General features: G+C 45.8%; 1 long non-coding RNA gene and 1 pseudogene across 1 annotated transcript; both read left to right on the top strand.

Moving 5' to 3' along the window:
• The first annotated feature begins 11,718 nt into the window (after positions 1–11,718).
• On the top strand, positions 11,719–12,254 carry LOC123404181. The gene is made up of 3 exons (XR_006611679.1): positions 11,719–11,830; positions 12,067–12,156; positions 12,237–12,254. It is a non-coding gene; the product is annotated as an uncharacterized LOC123404181 (long non-coding RNA).
• A 1,056-nt stretch (positions 12,255–13,310) lies between these two features.
• On the top strand, positions 13,311–16,938 carry LOC123405318 (annotated as a pseudogene).
• The last annotated feature ends 4,215 nt before the right edge of the window (positions 16,939–21,153 follow it).

The following is a 21,153-nucleotide window of genomic DNA, read 5'->3' as shown; positions in this document are numbered from 1 at the left end:
TCCAAGCTTTGTGTGGAGTTGCCCCAACCTTGTTTGTAAAGGTTCGGTCGCCGCCTTCAAGGGCACCTATAGTGGAATCACGGTACCTTGCATCGTGCGAGGGCGTGAGGAGAATACGGTGGCCTTAGTGGCTTTTTGGGGAGCATTGTGCCTCCACACCGCTCCAACGGAGACGTACTTCCTGTCAAAGGGAAGGAACTTCGGTAACACATCCTCGTCTCCATCGGTTCCACTTGTGGTTATCTCTAACCTTTACTTTGTATTTGCTTTTCCTTGTTACAATATCTTACTTGTCTTAATAGGTCTTGTTGATAGCTTCTATAGGGGTCACCTCTTTGTCATATTATTTGTGAACCCGTATAGTGTTTACCTTAACTTGTTAAGATTAATTAAAAAGTGGTCGTTGTCTATTCACCCCCCCCCCCTCTAGCCAACCATATCGATCCTTTCAATTGGTATCAGAGCCACGTCTCTTTATTAAGGGTTTAACCACCCGAAGAGTATGGAAGGCGAAGAGGAAGTGAACCATGGGCAACCCGAGGGCATGGACTTGACTTCGGTCACAAGGGACGACTTGAATACGGCTATGGCCGCCCTCAAGACGTCCTTGACGAGCGAAGTCAAAACCATGCTTAAGGAATTAATTGATGGTCTTAGAAGTTCACCCGAACCGGCTTTAGTGGTTAAACCCACCATTTCCGATTCGGAGGCCAACTCCTCTAAGGAAGCGGCTAAAGGTATGCAACCTGCTTCACCTCACGAAAAGGATGGGACTGGAACACATGCCTCTGTTCCACCTCCCATGACTTATGGAGGACCCGTTCTCGCACCTCGTCTTAATCCTGTTGGTCCTCCTCCTAAACTTGTGAAAGGTGACTTTGCTAACTGGGTATTTTCTATTAAGTCTCATTTGAATCACAGCTCAACAAACTTGTGGAGAATTATCGAGCAAGGATATTACCCCCATGACCCAAGCAACCTCACTCCAAGAGAAGATGCAGACAATCAATATAATCACTCTGCGCTGTTTATCCTTCAGTCTGTTGTGCCACCTGAAGATCTTCCCCACTTACGTCCCTTCACATTGGCCAAGGATTGTTGGGAGCATATTATGGTGTTGTATAAGGGAAGCTCAAGTATTCAACGATCCAACTATGAAGTGATACTTGATCAGGCCGATGAGTTTGTGATGAAGGAAGAAGAGGACCCTCGTGATCTCTATCGGAGGGTGACTGCTATTGCCGTGGCACTAAAGGATCATGGAAGTAAGGATGTGGATGACACTTGGGTCAAACGCAAGTTTCTCAAAGCCATCATGCCTTTCAACAAAGCCATGTCATATGTCATTCGTCAGCGGCCAGACTTTCACTCTTTGTCTTCCAGTGAAGTGTTGGATGAGTTCATTGCAATGTCAATCATGAACGAAACAGCCGACAATGCACTTGCTCGTGTCCGATCAAAAATCACTTCACCCAAACTTGCGTTGAAAGCAAGAGTAATGCTTGAAGAAGAAGAAGAAGATGAGGAAGAGGAGAGCTGCCCGGAAGACACAAAGTATGCCTATCATGAGCACATGGCTCTTGCATCAAGGCAATTCTGGGGAAATAAAAGGAACTCAAGACCAACCTTCAACAAGAACAACTCAAGTGGTTTCAAACCCAAACAACGAGTAAGGACATGTTATAACTGTGGCAACGTAAGTCACTTCGTGGCAGAATGTCCATATGAGAAGAGAGAAGACAATGGAGGCAAGCTCATTCGCAAAGACAAAACCAAATCATTTCCAATCAAGAACAACTTTGTGAAGAAACCTCACCCAAAAGGAATGGTGGCCCTGGAGGAGTATCCTTCTGATGATGATGATGATGATGATACAGTGGCAACGGCAACTGTTGCTATAGCCACTACCCCTTCCCAGAAGGTGTCTCTCTTCAACGCCCCCAACGAGAACCACATCACCAAGTGCCTCATGGCAAAAGGTACCAATCAGGTAACTTCTATCATTAAGACCAACATTACTTCTACTCCTTCATTGTTAAATTGTGTAGAAGATAGTGATGTTGGAGAACTTAATGAGCATGATCTTGATAAGTTTCTATGCACTATTAAGGGAGAAACCAAGAAGCATTTTGTTGCTCTCTTGGAACAATTGGGTGAGGCCACTGACCTTATTGAGTCTCATGAGGAGACCATCTCCGAGCTTCATGGACATAGTCGTGACTATGCCGATGAAATTGCCGAATTATCTAGTACTCTTGAAGAAGAGAGCACTCTTCGTTTGGCTCTTGAGGAGTCATATAACGATGACTGCACTAAAATGCAAAAGAAACTGGATCATGATGTTGTTCTTACTCGCGAACTTAAATCTGAAAAGTATGCTCTTGAGGTTGGCCGTGACAGACTCAAAGAAGAGTTTGACATACTTGACAAGGCCCACAAAGCCTTGAAAGGTGTTCATTTCACTCTGAAAGAGTCTCATGATCAACTCCAAGCAAAGCTTACCAAGGAGATCTCTACTTGTCCTCCCTTTGTGCTAATTGATAATACTTGTGCAACTAACCCTTGTTGTGAGCATGTTCATCTTGTGGAAGAAAATGCCAAGTTAAAGGAGAAACTTGAGAAGGGCCTTGTGTCATGCAGACAAGGTGAGAAGAGTCTGAACGATCTCTTGAGCACTCAAAAGGGTGTTGTAGGAAAGGAAGGAATTGGACTTACCTCCAAGTCAAAAGGTAAAAGAAAGAACAAGAGCAAACGATCTCTCACCCTCATGGACATCTTTGTCAAGGAGGGTGAGGGTACTCAGAAGGTGAACAGGAACAAGGTGGACTATGGGAACCTCAAGAAGGGCAAAGCCGCTCCTACTAACACAGCCGGCAAACTCAATTCCTCTTATGTGTTATGTTGTGCTAGTGATGGGCATGTTTATGCCAGATTTATTGGTTCCTACGATGAAGATATTGAATGGGCTATCTGGGTTCCTAAGACCCTTGTTTCTAACATGAAAGGACCCATTAAAAAATGGGTACCTAAAACCAAGCCTTGATCTATTGCAGGAGTTTGCTTCCGGTGGGGTGTCATGGTTGCTCGATAGTGGAGCAACAAATCATATGACCGGAAGCAAGGACTTAGTGGTGGATGTGCACCCTTCTCCATCTATGCCCACCCATGTCCAATTCGCTGATGCATCCTCGTCAAAGGTATTGGGATTTGGTAATGTGGTCGTCTCTCAAGATTTGTCTATTGAGAAGGTCATGCTTGTTGAGTCTCTTGCCTACAATTTACTTTCCGTTCGTCAACTTGCAATCATGGGTTTTTCCACATTCTTTAATATTGACACTGTGGTCCTCCTAAGGAGCAAGACTCTTAAAGTAGCCTATGTTGGACATGTCGAAAATGGTCTCTATGTGGTAAACTTTTCAAAGCGACCCACTAAGACTGCGACATGTCTAATGGCTAAAGTTGACGTGGGCTGGCTTTGGCATCGCCGTTTAGCTCATGTCAATATGAGGTCTTTGCAAAGTCTTCTGACAGGGGACCATGTTCGTGGACTAACAAATGTGAGCTTTGCTAAAGATCGTGTTTGCAGTGCTTGCATTGAAGAAAAGATTCATGAAACTGCTCATCGTCCATTAACTCTTATCTACACTAAGAGGCCATTGGAACTTCTTCACATGGATCTGTTTGGTCCTCCAACATTTGATAGTCTTGGAGGCAGAAAGTATTGCTTAGTAATTGTTGACGACTACTCAAGATATACCTGGGTATATTTCTTCAAAAGGAAGAGTGAAACTCAACAAACGGTCATCAACTTTGCCAATGAAGCGCAACGTCAACATGAAGCAAAGATCTTGATGATTAGGAGTGACAACGGCACCGAGTTCAAGAACTATACCCTAGATGAGTTTCTAGGTGATGAGGGAATAAAGCACCAATATTCTGCACCATATACCCCTCAGCAAAACGGCGTGGCAGAAAGGAAGAACCGGACCTTGATAGACGCTGCAAGAACAATGATGGCAGAATTCAAATCTCCATACAACTTCTGGGCAGAGGCCATCAACACAGCATGTCATGCGTCCAATCGGCTCTACATCCGCAAAGGCTTGAACAAGACTCCGTATGAGATTCTAACTGGAAACAAACCCAATCTCAAGTACTTCCGGGTATTCGGTTGTAAGTGTTTCATTCTTAAAAAGGGAGCTCGGTTAGCTAAATTTGACTCTAGAGCACATGAGGGTATCTTTGTTGGTTATGCTACAAACTCTCATGCTTACCGTGTCCTCAACAAGTCCACCGGACTAATTGAGGAGACGTGTAACGTGGAGTTTGACGAAAATAATGGCTCCCAAGTGGAGCAAAGTGGTCTTTGTGATATAGGTGATGAAATTCCTCCCGAAGCCATAAGAAGAATGGGGATTGGTCAAATACTCCCCATTGAGGAACCCCTTATGGCCGAAGGAGAAGGACAATGCTCTACTCAAGTGGAGCCATCACCCCCACAAGCCCCACACGCTTCCGATGAACAAAGAGAAGACTCTCAACAAGTTGATCAAGCTCTCAGTCAAGATCAATTGCCTAACAATGGTGATATGCCCACTCAAGCACTACCCCAAGACCTTGAACCAACACGAGATCAAGATCAAGAGCAACCACTAATACAAGATCAAACTAGTGAACCTGCTCAAGTCGAAGGACAAAGTGATCAGGAGACTATCTCACAATTCCCTTCTGGAGCTCCAACAACCGGCTCAAGACGCAAGGGCAAACAAAAGATACAAGTCGATGCTCCCCTGTTATCTAATGAAGAACTCTTGGAGCGTCGAGCAGCCAAGAATGCGAACAAGCTGAAAGCCAAGTCACATCTTATGAAGAATGTTCTTGGTAGTTTAAAAAGGGGAGTATCTACCCGTCAACAACTTTGGAATTATTGTGAGCATCACGCGTTTGTCTCGTATTGTGAACCTCAACAGGTACAGGAAGCGCTCGATGATGAGGATTGGCTTATGGCCATGCACGAAGAACTTAACAACTTCGAGCGCAACCAAGTATGGGATCTAGTGCCACGACCAACGAAGGAACATAATGTCATCGGGACCAAATGGATATTCAAGAACAAGCAAGATGCAAATGGAATTGTGATTCGAAACAAGGCAAGATTGGTGGCTCAAGGCTACTCCCAAGTCGAGGGTATCGACTACGGTGAAACCTTTGCCCCTGTCGCTCGTCTAGAATCTATTCGCATGCTACTTGCTTTTGCTTCTCATCATAACTTCAAATTACAGCAAATGGATGTGAAAAGTGCATTTCTTAATGGTCCTTTAAATGAGTTGGTATATGTCAAACAACCCCCGGGATTCGAACATCCCAAGCTCCCAAATCATGTGTACAAACTCAATAAGGCACTCTATGGTCTTAAACAAGCCCCACGCGCGTGGTATGAGTACCTTACTGAGTTGTTACAAGATCGTGGGTTTGAAATTGGGAAGATTGATCCCACTCTTTTTACTAAGAGGGTTAAAGGGGATTTGTTCATATGCCAATTATATGTTGATGATATTATCTTTGGCTCTCCTAACATTTCATTCAATGAAGAATTTGCTGCGCTAATGACTGAGAAGTTTGAGATGTCCATGATGGGAGAGTTGAAGTTTTTCCTCGGATTCGAGATTAAGCAAGGTCTAGAAGGGACATTCATCAAACAAGCCAAGTACACTCAAGACATGCTCAAACGGTTCGAGCTCGAAGATGTCAAACCGGTCAAGTTTCCCATGCCAACCAGATGCAAGCTTGACAATGATCCCAATGGTAAAGCAGTGGATCAAAAGGTATACCGCTCCATGATTGGGTCCCTCCGTTACCTTTGTGCATCTAGACCGGATATTATGTTGAGTGTAGGGATATGTGCACGGTTTCAATCCGCACCAAAAGAAAGTCATTACATGGCTGTCAAACGAATCTTTCGATATTTGGCTCATACCCCAAACTTTGGCCTCTGGTATCCCAAAGGAGCAAACTTCAATCTAGTTGGCTATTCTGACTCAGACTGGGCTGGAGATTGTGTGGAGAGGAAGTCAACATCTGGAGGGTGCCAATTCCTTGGTCGCTCTTTGGTAAGTTGGTCTTCAAAGAAGCAGAACTGTGTCTCCTTATCATCCACCGAAGCTGAGTATGTGGCAGCTGCAAGTTGTTGTGCACAATTGCTATGGATGAGACAAACTTTAAAGGATTATGGTGTCACTTGTGACAAAGTGCCTCTTCTATGTGACAATCAAAGCGCCATCAAGATTTCCCTCAACCCAGTGCAACATAGCAAAACCAAACATATTGATATTCGTCATCACTTCATCCATGAACATATCAAGCTAGGTGATATTGAGGTTCACTTCATTCACACTGAAGAGCAACTTGCAGATATTTTCACCAAGCCACTTGATGAAGCAAGGTTCCGGGAGTTAAGGCATGAGCTAAATATCATTGATTCGAGTAATGTGGATTGAAACTAGGCATATTGCACCTCACTTCACATTCCATCTTGGTCTAGATGTAGGCATGGACATAGGGGGAGTGTTGTTCTCTCAATGAACTCTCCCTCTCCCCATTATGCGTAAATCAATCTAGTCTTTCACTTTAGCCATTGTCAAATGGCACTTGTGCCTCAAAGACGAGCATTGGTCATGAACCCAAGGATAATTCTTCGCGGTGTCATACCATTGTCTCAAACATAGGTGGCCTCGGCCACCGCCCCTGCATCCTCTCTTGCGTATAAAGGAGAGGATATACAATGACAAGTCGGTATTTTTTCTTAGAAGTCATCCCTTTTTACTCACTTGTCATGTGCCCAAGTTTTCCCGCTTTCCTTGGCCGTGCTGAAACATGTACAGCGGTACTACCGCCAGGGTAGCGGTACTACCGCCAGAGTTCAAAATCTAACTCGGCCGGCCGGAATATTTCTAGGGTTTCGAGGGGGAGCGGTACTACCGCCAGGACCCCCAGCGGTACTACCGCTGTGGTCCAGCGGTACTACCGCCAGGTCAGCGGTACTACCGCTGGACCCAGCGGTACTACCGCTGCCCATACCCCTTGGGCTATATAAAGGGAGGGGGAGCCCGATTTTCAATCTGTTTCTTCTTCCTCGCGGCTCCTCCCTCCCCTACCCCGAAAACCCGCTGTTTGGATCTTTCTTGGAGGAGCTCCCTCTTCCCGTTGGTGTGGAAGGGCTGATTTACTTCTTCTTCCTCCTCCAAAGCCATGAATCCCGGTAACAAAAGCTCCTCCCCTCTTCTATTTGGTTGTTTTTCGTGTTCTAGGGTTAGGAGCATTGGGGATTGCATTCATCTTGTTGATCCAATGGCTTGTTGCTAAGATTGCTGCCGTGGTTTAGGGTTTCATCGTCTTAGATCGGATATTTGAACCTTTTTTTTGATTAGATCTAAAACGTGCTCTCTCTTGCCTATGCATGTTTGTACCTCGTGTTACTATGTGTTCCTTTTGACAATAGGGCTGATGTATACGTATTAATGATTATATTCAGTCCATGCCCTAGAATACGAGTTTTATATGTCTAGATCTGACAGTCAAACCCCCAGCGGTACTACCGCCAGGGGGTAGCGGTACTACCGCCAGGTCCCAGCGGTACTACCGCCAGGGGGTAGCGGTACTACCGCTATGACCCCCAGCGGTACTACCGCCAGAACTGGCGGTACTACCGCCAGGACTCCCAGCGGTACTACCGCCAGGACTGGCGGTACTACCGCCAGGACTGACGGTACTACCGCCAGGTGTGGCGGTACTACCGCCAGGAGCATTCACGGTGTTTTCTCCTTGGGCTTAGCAATGCATGTTTTTTTTGTTTCTTTTCTCTGCACTTTCAAGATCCATTGCCTTGACTTTTCGTGTTGCCTCTTTTTCGCTTTGTGGTCTGTGTCACAGGTGGCTTTGCTCGCCGTTCGAACCCCCCACGGGACACGGCATCCAAACAGTTTCGCAACACAGAGGCGCCCAAGGGGTCTGCCACGTCTGGTCTCCCCCCTAAGAAGAAGTCCTTCAAGAAGGTTGCCCACAAGGACAAGAGGGTGAACATCCGAACAATGTCTCCTAAAGAGTTTCTGCAGTTTCGCACCAAGAACCACTATCTCCAGGAGAGGGAGACGATCGAGGGTGTTGAAAATGTCTGGGTTAAGGACCATTGCAGGATATATCGAGATGTCATTGCAAACTTCAAGAAGAATTACATCTCTGTCCAGTGGATTGATTTGGCACATCTTCAGCGGCATACAGAGTACTTTGGTGATGCTCTTGCTTTGATTGACAAGATGGGGCTCAAAAACATCATCACCTTCAAGACAGATTTTGATCCCACGGCAGTTGCTCAGTTCTACGTCACTGTTCATTTCTCCCATGATGAACAACGCTCCATGACTTGGATGACTGGGCCACAGAAGATGACTGGTTCCTGGTCAGAGTTCATGCAGTTCCTGCACATTGATTTTCAGGGTGCTGACACCCCTCTTGGGCTGCGTCCTCACGCTCCAGTCCCCGCTGATAAGGGCCTTGCAAAGGACAAACTGCAGCCACTATATCTGAGGAAGGGGGTGCTTCCCAAGCACCTGGACATTATGCACCGCATCTTTCGGAACACCCTCTTCCCTCGGAGTGGTAACTTCGATGAGGTCCATGGCGCCTTGGCTGAGATGTTGTTACTGTGTGAGGAGGCTATGTCTGTGGAGTCTGCTCAACTGGATATTGCAGATGTGATGTTCACAGAACTATGGAACTGCATCATCAATCGTAAGGTCCCTATCTACGGGCCTTACCTGTTTGCTTACATCTGCCACAAGTGGCAACAGGCGTATCCGGATGAGGTGCTCTACGCACAGTCTGACTATATTGTGCATGACCCAATCAAGCTGCGCATCAAGGATAAGTGGACCAACCCATCTTCCTCCTCTCAGCAAATGGACACAGATACAGAGACCGCTGCTGGTAGAGGACCTGCCTCTCAGCCCCGCTCGTCTGCCATGCCATCTTGGGCTATCAAGTTGCAGGACAAGATGAAGACTCTCTTCTGTATGCAGGCCAAGGGTCAGTATCAGTCACACGTGGCTGAGAAGCAGAGCCGCCAGAGGCATAAGCGTGTTCTCAGGACCTTGGATGTGGACATCTCAAGTGGCTCAGAGGACGACATCACGCCTGAGACCACCTGGATGCAGGCTCAGGGGTACCAGTGGTCGGGTGATGAGGCGCCAGAGGAGGAGGAGACTGATCAGGAGGGGACCGACGAGTCTGGTGATCCTGAAGACGAGGAGTAGCTACCTGTGGCATTAGGTGTGCCCCCTTTTTGGTGTCTTGTGCCAAAGGGGGAGAGAGTCTAGGGATTTGATTTCATTCGAACTTTGCATTGCTTTGCTGATTTGCTTTGAACTTGGTTTGCTTTGTTTGCTATCGTGTGTGAGACATGATCTTTCCTATGTGAGATTAGATTTATTTCCATCATATGTTGTGAGTCATATGTCATATATCTCTATCTTTTTTATTCTCATATTATTATCCATGCAAATCCGGTATTGTCATCAATCCACCAAAAAGGGGGAGATTGTTGAGGCATAATTTATGCCTAAGTAATTTTGGTGATTGATGACAGTACCGTACAGGACTAATCGTGTGTGTCAAGGTTTCACGCAACATTCGTCAACGGCACAAGACGACACGACTCCTCTCTTCGGGAACGGAAGCACGGCGCTATCCTAGATTCTCTTCATTTGAGTCATAGGAAAGCCGTACTATTAAGAGGGGATCCGTAGTGGAAAGGTTTGGGTGGAATCTATCTTTGCACACGCACACCTCTATTTTCTCCCTTTCCTTTATCCTTGGAGCGGCCCTCGCCGGTGTGTTCTTTGCGTCTCGGCAAAATGGTCCCCAGCGGTAGTACCGCTGGACTGCCAGCGGTAGTACCGCTGGCCAGCGGTAGTACCGCCCCTGGTCAGCGGTAGTACCGCTCCAGGTGCCTTGTTCCACCTACCTAGCGGTAGTTCGTGAACGGACCCTTTTGCGAAGACTTTCTCGGCGGTAGTAGTGTTTTTGCACTACCAAGGGCCAGCGGTAGTACCGCTGGTCCTAGCGGTAGTACCGGTGGAAGCCCCAGCGGTAGTACCGATGGTGCTAGCGGTAGTACCGCTGGAAGCCCCAGCGGTAGTACCGCTGCATCCAGCGGTAGTACCGCCAGGCAGCGGTAGTACCGCTCCTTCCCAGCGGTAGTACCGCTGGATCTCGGGCAGAGAGTGGGAAAACGGTCTGAATTTTCCCCCCACTATATAAAGGGTTCTTCTAGCTGAGGAACCCTATCTCTTACCTCTCTAAGCTCCATTGTTGCTCCACAAGCTTAAAAGTGCCCGATCTCTCTCCCTAGCCAATCAAACTTGTTGATTCTTTAGGGATTGGTTGAGAAGGCCTAGATCCACACTTCCACCGAGAGAAAAGTTGATTCCCCCACCTATCCCTTGCGGATCTTGTTACTCTTGGGTGTTTGAGCATCCTAGACGGTTGAGGTCACCTCGAAGCCATATTCCATTGTGGTGAAGCTTCGTGGTCTTGTTGGGAGCCTCCAAGCTTTGTGTGGAGTTGCCCCAACCTTGTTTGTAAAGGTTCGGTCGCCGCCTTCAAGGGCACCTATAGTGGAATCACGGTACCTTGCATCGTGCGAGGGCGTGAGGAGAATACGGTGGCCTTAGTGGCTTTTTGGGGAGCATTGTGCCTCCACACCGCTCCAACGGAGACGTACTTCCTGTCAAAGGGAAGGAACTTCGGTAACACATCCTCGTCTCCATCGGTTCCACTTGTGGTTATCTCTAACCTTTACTTTGTATTTGCTTTTCCTTGTTACAATATCTTACTTGTCTTAATAGGTCTTGTTGATAGCTTCTATAGGGGTCACCTCTTTGTCATATTATTTGTGAACCCGTATAGTGTTTACCTTAACTTGTTAAGATTAATTAAAAAGTGGTCGTTGTCTATTCACCCCCCCCTCTAGCCAACCATATCGATCCTTTCAGATGCGCCGTCGTCGGAGACGTAGCAGAGCTCCTCCATGGCGGCTAGCCGCTCCATGCTCGAGACCTCGCAGCACGCCGCCGACCCCTCGCATGCATCTCGTCGGGGACCCACCATCCGCAATCGAGCCACCCCGCGCCGGCCACCAGCCCGCAGCCGACTCCACTCGCCGGCCCAAAGCACCGCCTGTACTGCGCCGCCCTCTGCCTCGATCTCCGCCGCCGCAGCCCTGATCCGGCCCAATCTGGTCCGGAAGAGACCATCTCCGCCGCCAACCTGCCACCGGAGCCTCGCCGCCCTCGCTCCTTGCGCCGGTGGAGGCAGCCGCCGGCCCTGCTATGCTCGGGCTCAAGGAGCGGGAGGGGTGCGGACGGCAGTTCAGAAAATCAAATCCCTCCCAGCTCGGACTTTTGTAGATCTACCTGATCTTGTAAGAGTTGTATCGATTGGCAGCAAAGTGGAAGATCTGCTTGCAAACCCTGAAAGCAAAGAATGGTTATCCATATCAACTGAGCTGTGTGGAGGTATATTTGCTACCCCGTTCTATGTAATTCTACATTTGTGTGTTCATGTCATCTAAAGTTTATGCATGTCGGGTACACACATTTCAAACAGTGGGGATGCTGCAGCATTTGCTCTCATATCCAAAGAGGGTATCGCAAAAGGTGTTCGGAGGATAACGGATGTTACTGCTGAGTGTGCCTCACAGGCTATGAAGCTGGCATCATCTATCGATAGTGATATCAATGAAGCATCTAAACTGGACGGGGCGACATTGGAAAAGGTACTTCGCTTTTCCCTTTTGTGCTTGTGTCTCTTAGTTTGAGCTATATGGTTTTGATACTCTAATAAATTGGATATTATTAAAAGTTATTGTCATTTTTGCTTGTTTTCTTAGAAAAAAATACTATTTCCGTAACCTTTATGTAAATAGATGGCATCAATTGTACTTTGTAGCCATTTCCTGTTGATCTGCTTTGTAGTATTAGATTGTATCTACGAATGATGTTTCTTGATCAGAAAATTGGGTCCATCAAGAATACACTGGATGCAGCTGCTATCCCAGCTGCAAGAAAAGCTGATCTAAAAGGCAATGTCTCAAAGCTGGAGGTCTGTAAACGCTTCAGTTCATTTGTCATATCTTGTCAATAGTTAAAATGAAAGCTGACTATGGTTGTTGCATATATCAGGAGCAACTTAGGGGGGTTGCCTTGCTTGGCTCCATTTGAATAACCACGGTACATGTGCATCAATATCCATTCCTTCCGTCCTAACATAAGAGCGTTTTCGAATTTTATGGAAAAAAAAGTAAAATAATGACCATTGGAATTGCTATATCTCTTACAAAAATCAGAATTTCAAGTTTGTGCCGAGCAGTTTTTGCCTTTATTTACAACTTAACTTTCAATTGCTACTGAACAGATGCAAGTAGTTGTTCTTCGGAGCTACTGGGCAGCCATTCATATGGAGGAAATTGTTTCTATTAGTACCTTTTATTTTCTTCTGCTTGGAGAGTTCATATAGGTATTATTCTCTACTATATATAATGATTTGTCGTATGTTTACGTACCTACTTGCATTTCAAAGGCGGTGCGGAGTTCAAGTAGATGTTGACGAAGAACATGATGGAAGGGGGGTCAAATACGAAATACATGATCGGAAAATCGACAATCTAACCCGGTGCAACGCACGGGCACTTTTACTAGGATCACAAATTGACGATGACAGTATCGAAAACCTACGTACAATTGATTTACTTCAAATTGATACCAGCAATATATAAGCATCATTTTCTAGCATTGAGAGCTTAATTATTCCCAGTGCAACCAGTCCATCTGAGCATGCAAAGGTATCATGCGTGTGCCTAGAATTAGTGCTTTATTTTCTTAGAATATGTGTTCATACATCAGACAGTTGTATTGTAATTTAGAAAGATCTGAATTAGGCCATTAATTTTCCTTAGTTATTTCCACACTAACATAGTTTAGAACTTATTGATGTTTCCATGGTTTTGTTGATCCAGAGTTGATTTTAGATGTACATATTGAAGAACAATAGAGATTTTAAGCCATTAGGCCAGGTTCTGAATTGCCATGGCATCGTCAGCACATGCCAGTGTGTCGACACGTTGATAGTCAGGTTTTGGAGGTAACTCTGCTCGGTACCATCTGAAATCCTAATAACAGTGAGAATTAATTACTCTCATTATCCCTTGTCCCCTTCATGAAAAATGCACGAGGAGAACACCAATGTGCGGGGTAACCATGTTTGTTTCAAGACCAATAAGACCTGATCTTTTGAGCTGCTGGATGTCATGTGGTCGAGTTCAGGTATTATTACTTCCTGAATTTAGAGTGTAATTGATGTGTTTATGTTGGATACTGATATGGTTCTCTTTCTGGATTTCGGATCAATTCAGGAGTCATTTTGTACAGTAGAAACTTGAAACATCTTCTACTGAAGAGAAGAACATGATTTTTTCGAGAAATACTTCCTCAAGCATGAAGAAGAGTCCGTCTCAGATTTCTTTTGGCTCGGTTGGGTTGTTCCGGCTGAGGCGACACCAACTATGGACATTATGTATGAAACAAATAGCTCCTTCACTCGCTATGTTAGGATGGACTATGGGCTGGAAGGAAGCCGCAGAGTCCAGTCGAGTCGGAAGTCTGAACGACTTGTCCAGTAATGTGTAAGTGATAGCAATATGAATTTAAAATTGAGAAAATGATGTGTTATTAGTAAAATCATTACAGCTAGCATGGCTTCAAACCAATAACCGTGCTTATTTACTTCTATGTTGCAAAGTCACAGTGTTGCACCTCAGCGAATAAAGTAGGAATAATTCACTCCCCATCTATTTGTTTATTATTGATCATTGCTGCTTCATATGTTTATTCTCATCCAACTAATATATTTACAGACTTTTTAAATGTTGGACTATTTCTTCTTTATCTTTTGGGGCTTTCCTGTGAAAGCAAGATGAATTTCGAAGAGTTCAATTTAATGTTAGTGCAGTTTCTTCCCTCGAAGAAAAAAGAGAGAATTGGTGCAGTGTCTCATGCCTATTGACTCAGTCTATTGCGCTCACTAAATATATCCATGTATGCTGCAGACACATGATCATATTTTTTGCCCGGTGCAACGCACGGGCATTTGTACTAGTATTAATAAAGCACCTATTGCTTTTGTAGTCCGTCGTTGGCGTTTTTGCAAAAAGGCCCCTGCATTTTTCAGTATTCAACCCGCACTCCTTTTTTAAGTATAAAAATTGTTCAGTTAGAAATCTTTTACAGAAAAGCGCCTGTTTGTTTTGGTAATTGAACCCGCAGTCCTCCCCTCCACCCCCCGGAGCGGTGGCGCCCCCTGGCCACCCTCCTTCGATGCGTAGCGCCGCGGGCCAGCGACCTCCTCGGCCCCCGCCACGCCGGCCTCCCGCACCGTCTACAGCGACCGCTTCATCCCCACCCGCACCAGAACCAACCTTGCCCCCGCCCTGCCCCTCCGCCACCGCCTCCTCCTCCGCCGGATCTGCCGCCCCCCTCGCCCTACTGTGCGATCCTCCGCGCCGTGCTCTTTGGGCCCGACACGCCCGACCGCCTCGCCTCCTCCGCCGCGGCCTCCTCCTCCTCCCCCCCCGTCGGCTCCCCCGCCGGCGGCAACATATTCCTCTGCGTTGGTAGTAGACTGCCTGCTAAACGAGGCTAGAAGACTAGGAGGTAGCTAATGTTGTTTAGTTCTGTGTTGTCCATTCAGTTATCATCCACACACCCTTCAGTGTGAGTAAACAATTTTCTGGAATTGAGTTCCTTTTGAAGTTTCCCTGCATGCTAGTAAATCAGTGTCCGGTGCATCCGTCGACGCCAACGGGAAGTTAGTTGTCAAAGTTGAGAAGCGTGATGTTGATTTTGTTGATTACATCAGCGTTAATTATGTCTTGGTTGCTACAGGCAGTAGCCAGCAGGTATGTGAATAGATGCTTGCGGTGGTCATCAGAGTAGGCACCATAAGCTTCCTCACTTACATTTTCTCTTACTTGCAGGGTTACTCATTTGCTGCCCAACACGGTCACTCGATTATTCCGGCGGTGCCCAGCTTATTCACGTTTAAAATTGCAGACAAGCGACTGGCTGATCTCTCCGGGGTATTCATCCATAACCTCTATTACAAATCTCATGCCCACCAGTGACTGACTAGACAAAAATTATCCCCATCCTTTTCTTCTGCCATATAGGTTACTTTCACAAGAGTCAAAGCAAAATTGATGCTAGATGGCATTCAGAAAAGCGCTCCTGAATTAACTCAGGTGAGCGGCCCACCTTCGGCAACATGCTCCATCATAGATGTTTGCTTATTTAATTCTTTGGCCATTACAGACTGGACCTATGTTGGTTACACACTGGGGGCTTAGTGGCCCTGTTGTTCTTCGATTGTCTGCATGGGGAGCACGCGAATTATATCAGGACAAGTGCCAAGGTGAGATCTGAAGAAATTGTGCAAGAGTGACACTACATTTCTAACATTGTCATCCAACGCAACCAATTGCCAAACTCATCCACTTTTCTTGGGATTTGTACATTCTTTTGGCACAACAAAGCTTATGGTTGACTTCATCTCTGACATTCACACTGAGGACGTGAAGCGCATCCTTTCCAGCACAAAGACAAAAATGTGGTTCTGACCTTTCCCTGTGCATTTTTAATGTAACTTTGGAGTCTTCTTCTGAGAATCTTAGTTTTTAAATGCTAACTCTGCTCTTGATTACCTGTTGCTTTATGCCACCCTTATTAGGCTTTCTGAGTTCAATTTTAATGGAGATTCGATTGCAGATACAGTTACTTATAGCCACCTTGACATCACTCTGTTTTATCCATGATGTTACAGTACTCTAACCAATTTTTGTATGGCATATGTAATTTTTTACAGAAGTATTCCCTGTGAAAATTCCAAATTTCCCTTGTAAAATGTTTATGGTGAAGCTGAACTAAGTTTTTTTTTGTAATCTCTCTAGAAGAGCAAAGTAAATAGCTCCTTTCCCAAGGAGTTTGGTCTGGTGAAGAGGTTTTGGGGATTCCTTCTAGAACAGGAGGTTTCTGATATTGCTGAATTCTATCTTTATCCCTTTAATCAGAAAGCTTTGCTCATTTGAAGTTTCCTCTTGCAGAGTATAGATGGTGATATGCACTGGGCCACCGTACCAAAAAATCATCTAAATGCAACAACCCTTCGGTTAAAACAATGGATGTTTGAGGTTGTTCGGAAGGTATATGGTATCTTAGCGCATCACTTGAAAATTTCACCAGCGATGCGATACGTGTTTACTCACTGCGTTGTTGTTCCTCATCATATGTAGGGTCACTTCAAAGATGAATTTGTGACAGCTAGAGGTGTTCCACTTTCAGAGGTATTTATTAGTCAACAACTTAATTGCAGTTTTCATAAACATGACCCGACTCGCAAAGAAAATCTAACTTGTCCATCTGTTGTAAAGATAACGCTTAGCACTATGGAAAGCAAGAAGCAGCCCAATCTGTTCTTTGTCGGAGAGGTAATACCGTAATAGCACATCTGTTCGTGAACTCGCAACACTCTGGCCATCTTAGTGTCTTACAGAGTGTGTGATGTTGATGTAGGTTCTTAATGTCGACGGGTCACCGGCGGATTCAACTTTCAGGTAATGATTATAAATTTCAGATTATATCACTTCTAGGAGAACAGTTGATGAGTGAAAACTTTTGAGGTGCGAACAAAAAGGGCTTCAATTCATCATTTGTTGTTTGCTTTCCACAGAATGCATGGACTGGTGGGTACATAGCTGGGACAAGCATAGGCACATTGGCATCAACCAGCATCCTCAAAGAAGAGCAGGCTTGTTTGCAACTTCAAGGATCATAAGGAAATGCAGTGATTCAAGGATTCTCATTGGCCGAAAAACTTTGTAAGAACTTGTGAGAGCGTAGAAGTATTGTAGGAGTAGCTCAAAAACAAGCAGAGATAATCAAGATTCACATCCACTAATTGTATTGTCGTCGTATTGTAGCGACAATTTTGTTGTCGAGTAAGATCCTACAAGGTTCGCAGGTCGCCCTACAAGGTTCGTTGCTTCCTCACCTCCGATTTCATGGCTCCTTCTCGGATTTGCTGCCTTCTTCTTCCGGGGATTTCCTCCATGGCCGCCAAAGATTCCATCTTTCCTCGTAAATTTCATCAACTGGCGGGGGGAGGTTGCTCGAGGGGCTCAGGAACGGTGTCACTGCTGTGTGGAGTAGGTGCTTCGATGCCCAGAGGTGGGTCGCGGTTGTGCGGAGCCTTGTGCTAAAATTTCAGATTCGAATCAATAGTCCCACACCGCCACAACACATCAAATTCTAGCAACTTATATACGTTTTAAATTGCAAGATTCAACAAGCCAGCAAAGAGGATGAGATACGAGCAATCAAAGAGGAGGAATGGCGCATAAATCCAATAAACCATCCAAACCGAGCGTGAAGTCTTCAATCACCGCAGCCAGATCTGGCAAGCAACCATGCCACCACTGCTCACAGGCCCCGCAACCCCCGTCGCCCACCGGAGAGTGAGGCTCCACCACCACGGCACGAGAACCGCTACCGTAGGCTCAGGCTCCACCACCACGGCACGAGAACCGCTGCCGCAGGCCGGGCCGCGGGCGACTGGGCGCGGGCGTCCAAATCGAGCGACGGTAGTAGAGCCAGCTCCATGGCTGGACGAGGCGCTTGGGTCGGGCCAACCACCACCTCATGGGCGCGCCGGATTGAGAAGAAGGGAGAGCGTCAGGTGGATGGAGAAGAGGAAGAAGAATGGTGATGTGTTGTAGATAAGGGGCATGTAGTGGGAAGTGGCCGATGGGCAGTGGGGTTGTCGCTAGATGTTGTGCTAGACCAGAAGCTGCTGGACACCGATGGAGCTACACGTCGGGCTCGCCCCGGCCAATGTATGTGCACGAGGCCTGCGTGCGAATATATTAATATGCATGTCAGACTCACAACAACACTGCATTGCATACACTTTTCATGAATGGCATTTTTTGAACCCAAAAAATATGTCATTTTTAAGACCATTTTTCTATTAAATTAAGATATGTCTTATTAAGCAGGACATATCTTAACTGAATGGAGTACATACAATAGTGACGGTGAGAATAAAATAGTAACGCCCCAAATCAAACAATGCAAACGTTTTTTAGCCATTTTACAAAGATGGCAAGGCCGACAGCATAATTCTTCATGTTAAGAATTGTTAATGTGAGTCATAAATCAAACAATTACTCGTGTTATAGGCTACGGGATGTGATACTCTTTTTTCTCCCGGTGCAACGCACGGGCATTTTTACTAGTACTAATCTATATGTACACTTATTTGTGGACAGAGGGAGTAGGACTTACTTACACCGTCACATTTGTTTGTCGCGAAAATAGACCCTATCGTCATAGAATATGCGATGGGGTTACACATCCTACCTTCACGGACCATGGCGATGGGTTTTTTTTGCATAAAATGGACATGACGTGTAAGTAAGTCCTACTACCAAATGCCTTGGCGGTAAAATATGTTACCGTACCGTCAAAGACAATGACAATAGAGAAAGGCTCAAATCCAAAATTAGTTTACACATAGGGTCAAATCATGCTAAACTAACAAAAAAAGGGTCAAAATAGTAATTTTGTCCACAAAGTGGTGGGTGACTCGCCTTGTTTCCGTTGTTGTGCCAGTTCTTTTCGCCTTATAATTCTGGAGAATTATGATTCTTGAAACTACCCGTAGAATGGTGTGCCCACATAATTATGTGTCTTGTTTTTTTGTAATTCTAGGCTATGGTTGTTGTATGAACTGTGTGTTGAAATGCGTGTAACGCCTCTAGATTGAAGTGAGTAGTAAATTGAAAGACGGGGATGGACGCAAAGGAGACGGGGCAGTCGGGCGCGATGAAGACGGGGGCGATCGGGTGCGATGAAGACAAGGCTGGGAGGAGAGGAGACGGGTGTGATGAAGACTAGCAAAGCTTAATAGGTGAGGTATGGTTAAGTGGTGAGGCTGCAGCAAGCGACTAAGAATTTATTGGAGGTGGCTAACTTACGAATACAAGAATAAGAGGGGGTGATCTACGCATAGCGGACGTGAACTACTGATGATCAATGAATTATCCTGAACACCTATGTCACGCCCAAGATGCGACCCTATCCTCAATTTGGCACGAAGGCCTCGTCAGGGATAGAAGCGCATCTCGTCGTGTCGCAAGAATGGATATCGTTACAAGTACATGTACTGAAAAGATGAGATATATATAGAATTGGCTTACACTCGCCACAAGCTACATCAGAGTCACATCAGTGCATTACATAATCATCAAGAGTAAGAGCAGGGTCCGACTACGGACGAAAACAAACGACAAAGAAGAACGACGTCCATCCTTGCTATCCCAGGCTGGCGGCCTGGAACCCATCCTAGATCGATGAAGAAGAAGAGGAAGAACCAACTCCAAATGAACAATCAACGTGCTCGCGTCAAGTAACCTTTACCTGTACCTACAACTGGTGTTGTAGTAATCTGTGAGCCACAGGGGACTCAGCAATCTCATTTCCAAAGGTATCAAGACTAGCAAAGCTTAATGGGTAAGGTATGGTTAAGTGGTGAGGTTGCAGCAGCGGTTAAGCATTTATTTGGTGGCTAAACTTACGAGTACAAGAAGTAACAGGGGGAAGATCTACGCATAACGGACGTGAACTACTGTTGATCAAATGAATGATCCTGAACACCTACCTACGTCAGACATAACCCCATCGTGTCCTCGATCGGAGAAGGAACTCACGAAAGAGACAGTCACGGTTACGCACACAGTTGGCATATTTTAATTAAATTAACTTCAGGTTATCTAGAACCAGTGTTAAACAAAGTTTCCACGTTGCCACATAACCGTGGGCACGGCTTTCCGAAAACATTTAACCCTGCAGGGGTGCTCCAACTAGTCCATCACAAATTACCACAAGCCGCATAGAAATCGTCAATCACGAAGCTCGCGATCTCGTCGGATTCCCTAGTGGAAAACCTCAACTCTGAGATTACCCAAAGCATCACCGGAATCCCGATGCACAAGATATCTCGTCAAAGGTAAAACTAATCCAGCAAGGCCGCCCGACGTGTCGACGATCCCGATAGGAGCCGCGTATCTCGTTCTCAGGCCACAATGGATAAGCGCAGCGTACGGTGGCCACATAGAAATCTCCCGAGTTGCCCCGGGTTGGCCCCGCAAACGGCTCTAGTTTTGGACCAGCACCAACAACATTGTCGCCCTGTATTATGTAGAATTACTCCTCGGGTAGCGCTAACTCCCTATGCATTTCAAATTAACAGAATTATTATGTTGGGCAAATAGTACCAATGTTGGGCCTTTCCATACCAGCTTTAACCTAAAACGAATTATCAAGGGGGTCCCCATAACAACCCCGATCGTGTTAGGAGCGCTCATTTATGGAACATAACACCGGTAGCCGAAACTAAGGGGGCAAAGGTGGAACAAAACACCAGGCTAGAAAGGTCGAGCCTTCCACCCTTTACCAAGTATATAGGTGCATTAAATTAAATAGCATTTAATATGGGGATATAACAAGGAACCCATGTTATCACATGGAAGCAACTGCACCTGCAACTAGCAACGCTAACACAGGGTTAAGCAAGCAGTAACATAGCCAATCAGTGGTTTGCTAGGTCGAACAGTTGAAGGTTTCATGGCATTGTTGAGAGGCTGATATTTAACATGTGGTAGGCAACGAGACATAATCGATAGAAGCGGTAAAACTAGTATGGCAATGATAGTAATGGTTTCTGGGGAAATGGTCATCTTGCCTAAGATCCCGCTTGGAAGAAGAATGCCTCCGTGAAGCAGACGAACCGACGTAGTCGAACGGGTCCTCATAATCCGGCACACTTGCGGAGCTCTATCGAGACGAAGCAAACCGGAAAACAAATCATCACACAGAATTCACCACACGATGCACAACACAAATGATGCATGAGCAGCTGAATACATGCAAGTCACGGCATGACAATTCACACAATCAAACACTACACATTAGTTGCATATTGACGAAACTC

The sequence above is a fragment of the Hordeum vulgare genome, chromosome 6H (assembly GCF_904849725.1).
Source record: "Hordeum vulgare subsp. vulgare chromosome 6H, MorexV3_pseudomolecules_assembly, whole genome shotgun sequence".
Lineage (NCBI taxonomy): Eukaryota > Viridiplantae > Streptophyta > Magnoliopsida > Poales > Poaceae > Hordeum > Hordeum vulgare.
The sequence above is the reverse complement of the archived record's forward strand: the minus strand, read 5'-3'. Positions and strand labels throughout refer to the sequence as shown.